Below are 12,743 nucleotides of genomic sequence, written 5' to 3' on the forward strand. Positions count from 1 at the left end.
AAGCTCGTTTATTTACTTTTTTATATCTCAGTGAATTGACCGATTGGTCCAATCAATGCTGTTTGATGGAGGTTTTATTTTAATGTAAAAATTGGCATCTTTGTTTTGCACAATCAATTGTATCACATTGTAAAAATATCTATAGTTTACCTAATATGTTTGAGTGTAGAGTGGGTAGAGTAAAAATAGTGGACTTAAGAAAGTGTGATTACTTTTTGGACATACATTAAAACTATTGTAATTACATAAAAAGTGTAAATATTAACTTATAAATATATATACATTAAAATAATCTACTCATCCTGTCCGGATCTGTACTTTACACACTCTTAGCAAAAAGTAACATTATTCAGTGGAGAGAAAAAATCCTGTGCATCAAGTTACTTTGCTACTGTTCTGGCACTGTGAAAATATATCAAACTTGTAGAGATTCTTTTATTTCTGGCTATGGTTGGTGAGATGTGCTTTTTCACGCTTCACTGGAGCAATGATAATGAAGCCAATGCTCTACCGAACGTCTATTATTCGCCACATAAACCGAAGTAAAATTGCTGTACCAAACATAAAGGTGAGAAAAATAGCTTGGCATAAAACATTTTTCTGCAAAATATGTGTGCCTCTACTCATAACCTATAGGAGCAAGTTACATAGTGGCATTAATTTTTTTTAAGTGGCCTTCATTAAAATGATGTGGCACAGTGATAACTTAAAATTTATAAATTCCTATATATCATATAAAATTAAAAATCACATGAATATGAACACTTAAAATGATTGTACAACGCTCATATTTCCTATTTTCAAATGAATAAATACATAAACATAAAAAAAATTAATTCTGAACAACACATGATTAATGTTTCTTTAAAACAATTTTTTTACTTTTACTCAATTCTGAAACATTCACTTTTATTCATACCTTACATGATATATGGTTACATAAATTCAAGTCTGTAAAACAAAGCAAAAGAAGCGTGAAAAACAAGTATAATTAAACGTTCTACTTATTTAAAGAAAAGAACTTGACTCATAAAGCTTCTTTTTAACAAGAAAGGTTGTAAAACCTTTCCATGGCCTTTTACCAAGTATTCGAGGTATACTATTTTATAGTATGAAATATTGAATCATATACGTTTTATTTCAGTTTTAATTATTCTTCACTTTAGCGGAATGTGTTAAGTTTCCTCGTAAGTTACATACTTACTAGAAGTATAAATATGTAGGCATGGCGAGATCATAAGTGTAGGCCTATTCAAAAAACTTAAATTTCTTAGGAAAATAGAGATGGCTACCTAGGAAAGATAGTCTTAACAATAAATCGTTAGCCAAGTTTTCATCGGTGTTATTTAAAAGGGCTAGTTAAAGTTATACAAATTAACACATCACTACACATGTAGTATTTTATTTTTAAAAAAGTAATAGCAGTTTCCTTATAAAAAGTAAAATGTATAAAGAGTTTTTCTGTTACATCTTTTGAAATAATAATGTTGCTTAAAATGTTATCAAAAGAAAATCGTTGTTCTTTTTTTTAAGGAAATAAATAGCTGACTTCCTTGCTAGGAGTGCGAATTTTAAATTTTTTACTTCATATTTCAGAACACTTTATGTTCTAAATCATACATTGGGTGTTCAGTGTCCCACACATGACATTGAAAAATAATCTGTAACTTCTCAAAAACCTTTTTACTTTGGTTTTTTTCGTACACTTCATGAAAAAGCAAACCATTTTGAAGATAATTGTAAAAATATCAGATGTTACCGATCTCTTTTAAAATTGCTTATTTATATCCGTTATAAGTTAGAATAAATTGTAGTTAATGCATGTCACGCACGAGATTATTTTTATTTTCCTTATAAAGAAAATAAGGTATTTTATAAAAATCCTTTTATGAAATTACTGCATTGTGAAATATTCCTGTTGGTATTTGATGCTCTAGATAAAATGTAACTAAAAATAGTTCGACTGTCAAAGACGTGACGGTGTCGTTACATTGGCGATTACTACTATCTTCAGTGAACAGTAAGATAATAGCAATAACATTATACTGCCTAAAGTTGTAAGCTAATCTTTTTTCTAATTCTTAATAATAGTTTTCCATTTCTTAAATAAATAGCATTTAAAAGCGAATGATGGAAATGGGCGTATAATAGAAACGTTGATTAATTTGATTAATAAAGATAACAATAATATATAGAGTTACATATAATTTTTTGACGTGACACCGTCTAATAAATCGATGAACGCTGGCTGCACGCACGAAATTGTCCCACTACGGATGTCCCTCCCGCCGCGCGCCGCTTGTCATCACTGGGGCGAAGCCCCTCAGCGCGGGGGAGGTACAAGTCCTGTGAGGGGCTCTTGTCCTCCCTTTTAGTCATCTTACAAGTGCGTGAGGGGTTAGAGGAATATTCCCCCTCCCCCTCTCGTCAGTCAGTGGTTTTTCTGGGTAGCGAGCACACTCCCAGCAGTTATCTAACAGGAGAAAAGTGTTGGCAATTTTCCCCCGGGTTACTTTTTGTTTTTCTCCCCCCCCCCCCCCCCCCGCACAATGAGGATGAGGGAGAGTGCAGGATTACCCTCCTGCACATTTTCCCTAAAACAGTCGTAATTTGGAATATTGTGGGTCTTTCGTACGTGAGTTTAAGCATTTAGCCGAAATTATTTGTTGCAAGTTAGTCTGTGATCGTGGAATACGACCATGTCTCCTATATAATAATAAAATTTGGTAGTTAATTTTTAATTAAATAATATATGAATTAATTAATTTGTGTGGAATTTAATTAGTTATTAATGGCCGGACGTTTGTCGAAGTCGGTGCTTCGTCAGGTGTGAAAGGGAATTGGTTCTGGCCAATTATTTGCTCAGTTTTTCTGACTTAACATTAATTTAAACTGCGTGCGGATTTTTAATAAATTTTTAATTCCTGTGTATTTATTACTATAAGTATTAATATTGTGTATGCGAGAAGTACCGCGTGTTTTTGAGTTGAAAAAACTGGCTAGAATTCGTCGAAGTCGGTGCTTCGCTCTGATTGGCTGTGTGTATTTGGCTCCAGCCAATCACAGCTCAGTCCGCTCTGCGGGCTGGCCGCGGTGTTTTCCGTGGATTGATACGCGGTGCGGGATTCCCGTGGCGTAGGAGTAGGTATTTACGGTTATTTCAGGGAATTCACGACCTTACTCGCAGCCCGTGAAGGTTGCCAGGGCCTGAACCAGCAGGAGAGTTTTCATGGAAGGATCAGCGACAGTATTGGCGAGGAGCATGAATGGTTTTAGGTGTGCCATGAAGGAAGCAAAATTGGTTTCGCGAAGGAATTTTAGCAGGTCTTGGAGATCGGAGAGTGCGGACGGAATGCCACCACAGTCGCCGAGAGAGGATGGCCCGGGGGAGTGGCAGGGAGTTTGGGGGGGGGGGGGGGGGCGGTGTGATCGCCAGTTTTCGTACTATTGTTAGCCACCTGTGCGTAATAAACTGTGGGCCGAACTGGTTTTGTAGGTGGTACTGTTGCGAAAAGTGGGAAGCTGGCTGGCGTGATCTGAGGGACACTGCTTAAGTTTTTCAGCTCGCGAGTTCGCGGAATCCTGTCTGGCCTGGACATGTTTGAGGTACACTGGGCAAAGTTTACAGTTTCCCTCATGTATTCCTTTCCCTTTGCAATTGGCGCAATTTGGGTTTTTGTCAATATTTAGGCAGGCGGCGTGAGTGTGGGGCCCGGCGCAGTGTTTGCATCGTGTCGCCAGGCGGCAGAAGTGCAAAAACTGCCAGCATTTATTGCATTGGGCGACATCAGAAACTCGTTTTTTGTATTGTGTGACAACGACTTTCGTCATATTGATGACAGATAGTGTCGTGAGTGGCGGCAGTGTGTCATTTTTACTTGCAGTTACACAGAAGCGGGGAAGGGGCTCCTCCCAGGAGTGAGTGGGATCGACAGGGTGTGTGGTTCGAGCCTTGAACTGGTATACATCGAGGACTGAGTACCCGCCCGCCTCGAGGTCCTCTTTGATAGCAGCTGTGGGTGTTTGTTTGGCCATTTTTATTACCACTTTTTGTGGCAGCTCTGATGCCGTGCTGAACGTGTAGTACGAAATGGGGGCAGAGTCGAGAAATAGTTTGATCAGTTGGTAGGCCTGCTCGTGCTCGCAAGCGATCTGAAGTCCCTCCCGCACAAGAGCGATTTGTGCGCCGCCAGGGGCCAAGGCTCGCACGCGAGTGACGAGCTGGTTGTAGAGAATGGTATCGGGGATGACCAGCCTCAGAGCATGTTTGTTAATTTTCTTGGCGCGCGGGGTGGCAGGCTGTGCTGCAACGCCCTGTATGCCAGGGGAGGCTGCTGTGTTTTGTGTTGTCACTGTCTGGGTGGTCGATGCAGCTGACACAGGCTCGCGTGTGATAGCGCTGTGTGTGCGAGGCGCTGACTCAAGTACTGACCCTGTCGTGGGGGGGGGGGGGGGGCGCTGTGTCAGCAAGTGGCGCGTAGCGGTTCGAGTTCGAGACCGTGGTCGCCTGCGGAAGTTTCCGCTGCCTTTTTGTTTGCTGTTGCCAGTCTTGGGTTTTCTCGTGTTGCTCCCTCTCCCACCTTGCACGATCCCGCAAAGATGCGCTGTACGATTCAGCTGACACTGTGATGGATTTTACAGAGGACCTAGAAGACCTAGATGCAACAGATTCGCAGTCTGAGTCTGGGTAGTTTGCCGTATCCATGGTTGTATCTGTATTGTCCTGGGAGGAAACGAGTAGAGTCAATGTGCTGAGCTTGTCGGGCTGGAAACTGCCGCCAGGATAGGCTGCACCGGGCGGTATTTGTTCTGGCATGGACCTAGCTGGGAGTCCCTGCTCGTTCATTCCGCTGACCCCCCTCAGGGCCGGTCCAGAGGCTCGGTCGTGGGAGGGGTGGGAAGCCATGGGAGAGTCCTGTGTTCGGTGTTTGCTAGGGGCAGTCTGAAGTAAATGTTGTAGTGCTATCTCGGTGTAAGAGGACTCGCCGCTGATCTAAACGGGCTAGGCTCGAGGTGACCTTTTGGGATTTATAACCTCTTCAGGCCGGCTGTAACTCTTGTGTCCGCGGAGCTAACGAGGCGAAGCGACGCGCAGAGAGGAGGCAGGGCCGCACTCCGACGATGCTCACGACTCGGTAGCTAGGATGGAAGTGGGATGTCCCGCCCACGATTTTTTATTTTTTTTTATTTTTCCTAACCTAAATTAAATCTAAGTGTGTTGGGGAGGGTTCCGGGTTAGGGAGGGAGACAAAGTGCGTCTCAGGACGAAGCCCATACGCTCTAATCATGCAGGGTATTAGCCATGCAGGAGGGGTAGCATGCATCGTGTGCTAGGAGGGGATTGGCCAGCCATGGCAGCGATTGGCGCTATAGCTAACTCCCCTCACTGACTATACTAGGCTAAAACTAGATAAGTTGGGCCCAGGCAAAACCTGCATAGACACAGGGAAAACCCTGGGCTCTGACATGCGGGATGCAAAATTTCATGCATTAATATCAAGCAGGAGGCTTACGGGAAAACAGAAGGATGGATCTGGAAGATGAGTTGGACAGAGTATAAAAGAGTCTACCATGTGGGGGGGTTGGGGGCTTGGACATTGCTGTCCGCATTGTTTTGGGTGGCGCTGGTTGTTTCGGGGGCGACTTTAGTCGTTTCCCGCCAGGCTGCCAGCCAGCCCAAAAATTACGAAGAAGGAAAAATTTAAGTTAATTAATTAATTTAAGCTGTAATTCAAAATCTCATGCCTTTCAGAACACAGCCGGCACTGGAGGTGAGGTCTGCCAGGCGAGCTGTGCCATCAGACATGAGGGTCAGCACTAACACAACAGGTAGAGAACCCCAGGGGGTCAACCATTCACCTGTGTGCTTCGCACTGTTTTGAATTGGCACTGTGTGTCCTTATCGCTGGTGGTGTTGTGGTGTGTTGATTTCGCATGTTTAACGCAAAATGTTGTGTACTTAAAGCTAGATGCCAAAAAAACTAATTTTTTTTGACACCTATAATCTAGATTGTGTGTGTTGTTCAGGGGGCAGGGGAGGAGTTTCGCATGTTTAACGCGAAATTTTTAGTGTGATAAAAGCTAGTAACTAAATCTATCTATGACGAACAGCCAGCAATACAAGTGTATGTGCGAAATTTTCCCACCAGTCCGCACCCACGTAGTTGGGGTCCGGCCTCGGCCGCCGCAGGCAGCAGTGATTGGCCGGCTGCTCGGCCAATCGCGCATCGCTACGGGGGGCGATGCGCGAGGATTGATTTCGGACCGTTTGTATTTTTGTGTTATGTCTGGATCATAATTCCCAAGTGATGAAACATGCGGATTTAAACTGTTAAAACATTTATCGTAAAATGTTTGTGTTGTACGAATGTAAAAGTCTTGCAAAGTTTCCGTTTCCGTTTCGCGATGCAAAGCTTCTACAGGACAATACACTGGGGCGTCTGTAGCGATTCGAAAACATTTGTTTTGAATTCGCTGTAGTTTCGGCAAGTGTGTGCGAGCTGCGGTTGCCCAGACAGGGGCTGCATATGTTATGATGGGGCGGATAAGGGCTTTGTAAAGCAGCAAGCCATTTTTGACTGTGCTGCCGCGTCGCCTACTCATGACTGGGTATAGGGCACTGATTCTAGCCTGCGCTTGCGTTCGTTTGGCGTCTGTGATTGCGCCAAAGCAGTTTCCTGTCCATTTATACGCCTTAATATTTGACTACATCTTTGTGAGGGATGTTTTCGTCAAACAAACTAATGTGTGGCCTGTTTTCGACAGGAGTAATGCGTTTGCGGGTAAACACAATTGCTTCAGACTTAGTTGTATTTACTTTGATTCGCCAGGTCGTGCACCAGTGTTGGAACTCGGTCAGTGCGACTTGTAGTCTGTCTGTGGCTAGCTGGAGGTTGTGAGACCTGCTATACAGCACCGTATCGTCTGCGTAGCAGCCTAGTTTGACGAGGCGGTGTGTGGGGCGTGGCATATCGCTTACGTATATGTTAAATAAGACAGGGCCTAGGATGCTACCTTCTGGTACTCCTGCTCGTATTTGTTTGATGTCTGATAGAGCTCCTTCTGTGAATACTCTGAATGTTCTGTCTGCTAGGTAGGACGCGACTAGCTTGATGTAGCAGTCTGGAAATCCTGTTTGATAGAGTTTACAAATCAGCCCCGCATGAAAAACTCTGTCGAAGGCTTATTCTACATCTATAAACGTTGCGACTACATAATCGTGTGCGTTAAATGCACTTGTTATCTCTTCTGTGAGACGCACTAATTGGTGTACTGTTGAGTGAGTACTGCGGAAGCCGAACTGTTCATTAGGCAGTATGTTGTTATCGCAAATGTATCTGTTGAGACGATTTAGTATAATGCATTCTGCGACTTTCGACACAGTGCTTAAAAGGCTGATTGGTCTGTAGTTTTGTGGTAGTGTTTTGTCTTTACCCGGTTTGTGGAAGACTATAACTTGTGCTTCTTTCCACTGAGAGGGGAAAATATTTAATCGAAACATTGCATTTATGCATTCCGCTAAGTATTCAAGTGTTTCGTTTGTGAGTTGTTTAAGAACAACAGCTTGTATGCCATCGTTTCCAGGAGCTTTGCGCGGCTTCATTTTTCTGATTAGATTGCTCGCTTTATTTCTTGTGCTTGTGTTCGCAAGGGCTCAGAGACTGTGGGCTGTCGCAATTTAACACGAAGTTCGCGGTAAATTTGTGCGGTGAATTGCCTGTCGCAGGGCTGCATATTAGGCTGGAAAGCTGTTTCCAGTGTGTCGGCGAAGGCCTGTGCCTTGTGTTGGGGCTGAAAAACTACGCCGTTGTTTGTTTGTAGGGGCGGGATTTTATCCGTTTTGTTTAGAATTCGTTTAGTCAGGGCCCAGGCACTGTCGTCCTGGGTCTTGAGTTTTGATATTTTTGTTTCCCACTGGCTGCTGCGCCAGACTGAGATTTCGTCGGATATGACTGTTTTGAGTTCATTGATTCGGCGTTTCGTCTGTTGTGTACGGCGCCGCGTGTATTCGCGCCGCAGTCGATTCTTTTGTGCGATCAAGCTGCGGTTGTACTCTGGCAGTTCGTCATGCGCTAATCTAGCCTCCTTTTCAGGGATGCACTGGCTGATACCCTCCTGGATTTTTACAGTTAATTCAGTTATCGCAGAGTCTAGATTTTCACAATTTTCAATATTAATTTCGGCCGCGTCAGGGAGATTAATCATTAAGTAATGTTTAAATCGTTGCAATCTGCGTTCTTGTAATCCCTAACTTTGCGCGGTGGATTTTTATCTACAGTTGCGTCATCGAAGATTAAGTGAACAGGGAAATGATCTGATGACATGTCGTGTACAACCTCGAGTTCGAATCCCGTGTTGACACGCTTATTTAGGGCGATATCTAATATATCGGGTATGCTATTTAGTCTGCCAGAGTCATGTGTTGGCTCTGAGGGAGCATGTACATGATAGTTTTTACTAAGCTGGTGAGTGTAGAGTAATCTGCCGTTCGCTGTAGCGCGCCTGCAGCTCCACTTTATGTGTTTAGCATTTATGTCGCCTACAGCGAGGAAGCTCGGGGCCGCACCATACAGAGCGTCCAGATCCGCCACGCTGAGGGACCTACCAGGGATCGCATACATTGAAATGAGGTTTATTTGTTGGCGGTTAATAGTCAAATTAATACCTATTGCTTCTAAATTTTGAAAATCGGGGAGCTGGCAGGCAGAGTGCCTGATACTGTTGTGTACTGCCAGGGCGACTCCGCCGCCTCTGGCATCGCGGTCGCGCCTGTAGATGACATAATTTAAAATGGTTAGCCTATCAGTCGGTTTTAAGTGCGTTTCACTTATCGCTGCTATTTTTATTTGATATGTATACAGGTGGTTTATTAATTCCGTTAATTTATTTTTAATGCCACGTGCATTCCAGAATAGGAGGGAATTTAACTTAAAATTACTGGCCGAGTTTGTGTTGTGAACCGGGGCCGCATTATTCATCGCCGCCATGGATGGTGTCGGCGAGCGCACACACGCAATCCATGGTTGCACGGATTTTATCGGCCATGGATTTCGCTGGGTCGAGCCAGATTGCCATCAGTTGGCAAAGTGGGCCGATGGCACCGCGCAATTGAGTGTTGGCCCTTAAGGACTTATTGTTCAGGAGGAAGGATTGGACATCCTCCAGGAGTGGCACCTGCGTGTCGGTGGCGGGTGAGGGTGGGGGAGGTGGTGACACAGGTGCTGTGTCAACAACCATGGTCTGGGCAGCTGCTGGTGGCGTCACTCGTCGCGGGGCCGCGGCGGGTTTTTCCTTGGCCGGGGCAGCTGGGGCAGCTGGGGCAGCTGGGGTCGGTTGTTGGTGTTGTTGTTTTTGCTGTTGTTTGCCATTGCCCTTCTTGTGGTCCGTCCAGTTTTTCGTTGGCTGCTTTTGTCGCGGCCTGCGCTGCCAGGGATTGTTGGCGACGACAGGGAAGTCCAGCTCGTTGTAGCTGGGTACACCGTGGTGTGTCAGTGCCTCGAACCTGTTGTTGGTGAACTGCGTGAAGCCCGGAGGCGGGTGGTGCCTCGGGGGGCCCCATGGTTGGGGGCCTGGGGGACCGAAGAAGCCCGGTGGGGGTTGTTGCTGGGGCGCGGGCTGTGTCGCGGCTCGTCTGTTCTCGCGGATGTCGCGGCGAGACTGCTGTTCGCGCGCTTTGCGGACCTGGGGGGGAAGGTGCCTGCGGCTTTCCTCTTTGTAGGCACTGCAGCCCTTGTAGTTGGCGCAGTGCTGCTGCTGGCAGTGTGTTCCTGTTGCCCGGCCAGAGGGCAGTCGGGGGCGCGGTGCGGGCCACTGCACCACCTGCAGACTGGGGCGGCTCTACAGCCCTTGCCGACGTGGTTGAATCGCTGGCAAACACTGCATTGACTAGGGCCTGAGGGGCGGTGGTAGTCGTCGACGCGGATCTGCATGCCAGCAAATTCTGTCAGGGCGCGGATTTTCTCGGCGTCGTACGTCTGCGGCACCTCTATTACGAGCACGTCACATTTTTCGCGTTTCTGCCGGTTTTCAAGAAACCAGAAGTTTTGTACCGGCAAGTTGGCTGCAGCGAATTCCTGCTGTAGGGAGTCGTTGGGCGTGTGGCGGTGCACGCCACGCAACACGAACTTCTGGGGCGTCTCCTCCCGCTGGAGCAGGACGGAGTGCTGAGCGCCGATGACCTGAAGGGCCTTAATGGCGCGGTGGTACTCCGTGATATTGGCCGTATGGACCATGAGCTCATCGCGGCCGCGGTTCTGGCAGACAAACTTCTCTGCCAGGGCTGATTTCAGGGCGTGATAGACCCTCGGATATTGATGCCCGGCATCCAGGAACACAAATAATGGCTTCATTTTGGGAACCTTGGTCGCTGGCGCTGAAGGCGCTTGGGGGGCGGGAGTAGGGGCGGGGCCCTCCTCGTCGCTGTTGTCCGCACTTCTATCGCCGTGGGCACGCTTTGCCCTCTTGTTGGACACTGTGGTCCAGCCTGGCTGCTCGCCACTGCCTGAAGGGCCTTCGTCCATGTCGCTGATGTCACTCAGTCCTAATCGCTCAGTTGCACCCACTGACCACTGCCCGGGGCTAGTTAGCCGTGTTCGTGGCTAGGCTACAGGGGTTCTAACACCCCGTGTGTCGCTGAGTTCGTCGGTCGTCAATACCTTTACCTGTACAGCTACAACTGTTACCGCCTGTGCGCACTAGGCACACAGGCACCTTTATAGACTGTCTGCTGTCGGCTGTGATAGCACTGAGAAGTGCTATCAACAACTAAACAAGCGAGACTGCAGGAGCTGCTCCGGGACACGTCCGTCCACCTCCGCAGCGCAGGTACGCATGCGTGGCATCTCTCTGGTATGTGGCGGACGGTACAGAGAACTCGGCCGGCACGTGGCGGCAAACCAAGGTTATTGTTGTACACCACGCCTCGGGAGTATATTCGCAAGGAAATGACGTTGTTACAAGTACGTATTATTTTAATTACTAGTGTAAATCAGTATATTTAAACAATTTTGTATGAGTATTGTTTTAGCTGTGTAACTAAATATTTATTGCTGGTGTGATACTTTTCACGCTTTAGTTTGACATTGGTAATTATTTGTCATGAGTTATTATTTGATCAACTAAATCACACACCGTATTATAGTTATGAGCCCACGAGCGTGTAAATATTTCGAGTCCAACAGAGAATATGCTAGTTAAAAGAAATTCAAACAAATATCGTGCGTGGAATGATTTAAATTTATACTATCTGTAATCGATATCTCAACATGGCTTCGTGGCCGTGAGGTTAGAATGGCTAATTTACAATCCAAATATTGTCGGTTCGAATCCCGGCAGCTGCGAATTTTTTTTTGTACTTGTAAAATAAATACGGCGCACGCAACATTTCAAAAGTAATAAATATATTTCAATTAATTAATGCAAAAAAGTTAATTTATTAATTAAATTGTAGATTTCATTTCACTCCTTTGTATCCATACAAAATAGTGATAATAGAATAAAAATGATTCAATTTTATTCATAAAAGGTATGCATAGGTAGATTTTATCATACAAAACATAGAAAAATTAAAAAAAATTCTTCCTCAAAGAATATAATATTTTTAATGCCTAAATGGTTTGGTTGCAAAAACCTATTACGGCTCAGTCTCAGGCCGAATATATTTCCTTTTCTTCTGGATCAATCATTTCATCAATGTTTTGTTATAACGTTGTCACGTTAAACTATCGTCCGTAAACCGACTTTACAGACAACCAATTTTTTTTTGGCGCGAAAATTTATAGTTCATACTTGTTCACGTATTTTAGGCATCACGTAAAATATACGTTACACAAAAACTAACAAAATGTTGAAGTTTACTTCGCGTATGACGTCACATCACGACCACCGCCGTCCTACCCCCCCCCCCTCTTACCTTCTCCTCCCTTGGTTCTCGCCGCCCTTCTCCTTTCTTCCCCCCTCCTGATCAATGCGCTTGCGCGGTGAACCGGGTGATAAGGTATTTAAGCCCCGGAGAGCTTCGAGTTGTCCATAAATAAATAACAAAAAATACTGGACGAGGGCATCTCTCTGCTCGAATAATAATAGAATAGGACGACATTCATTTATTAATTTCATTTTCTATTTTTCAGTTATAGAAGACAACAGCCTGGGGGCTAGCTACAGCAATACTGGTTTAGCCTAACTTTGACCGAACTATATTGGAACGCAATAGTTCGGTCCTTAAGGCGGCCAGTTGTTTACTAATCTATGTATTTTCTTTTACCGTATCACCAACACGACCACACGATGATATGCCTGTGCGAGTGACGGCCTGAACTACCTTGTTACATGCAATAATGGGCTAACTACCCTAGCATGTTTCTGTGTTCCCAGCTTTACACTACACGCCACACCCGAATTTAACTAGGTCACTTGAAATTACAGCACACAGACAAGCCTTATTGCACACCAACACGACACTACATCACGCCAGCTAGCCGATCTAGCTGATGGGGAGCTTCTCTCCCCCGCCGAATTAGGTACACGTAACTTTTCTAGCATTACACAACATACCAGCGCACACACAGGCCCGTGGCCAAACTTATCCAACAAGACACGCGCCCCGCCCGTTGATCCAAGTGATTCTATAAAAGTGTGGGGTGCACCTGATTTACAATGCACTAAGCGAGTTATAGAAACTTCGGTTTCTGGTCTCGCACACACTAACTGCCCCGGATGGCAATGTGATGGATCGGCGGCGAGTC

The 12,743-nt window shown here is 45.5% G+C and overlaps 1 protein-coding gene across 1 annotated transcript in view; it reads left to right on the top strand.

Annotated features, from left to right (window-relative positions):
• Positions 1-12,743, top strand: part of LOC134532786 (cardioacceleratory peptide receptor-like) — a 429,388-nt gene that overhangs the window by 206,098 nt on the left and 210,547 nt on the right. The window lies entirely within an intron of this gene.

The sequence above is a fragment of the Bacillus rossius genome, chromosome 6, assembly GCF_032445375.1.
Source record: "Bacillus rossius redtenbacheri isolate Brsri chromosome 6, Brsri_v3, whole genome shotgun sequence".
NCBI lineage: Eukaryota > Metazoa > Arthropoda > Insecta > Phasmatodea > Bacillidae > Bacillus > Bacillus rossius.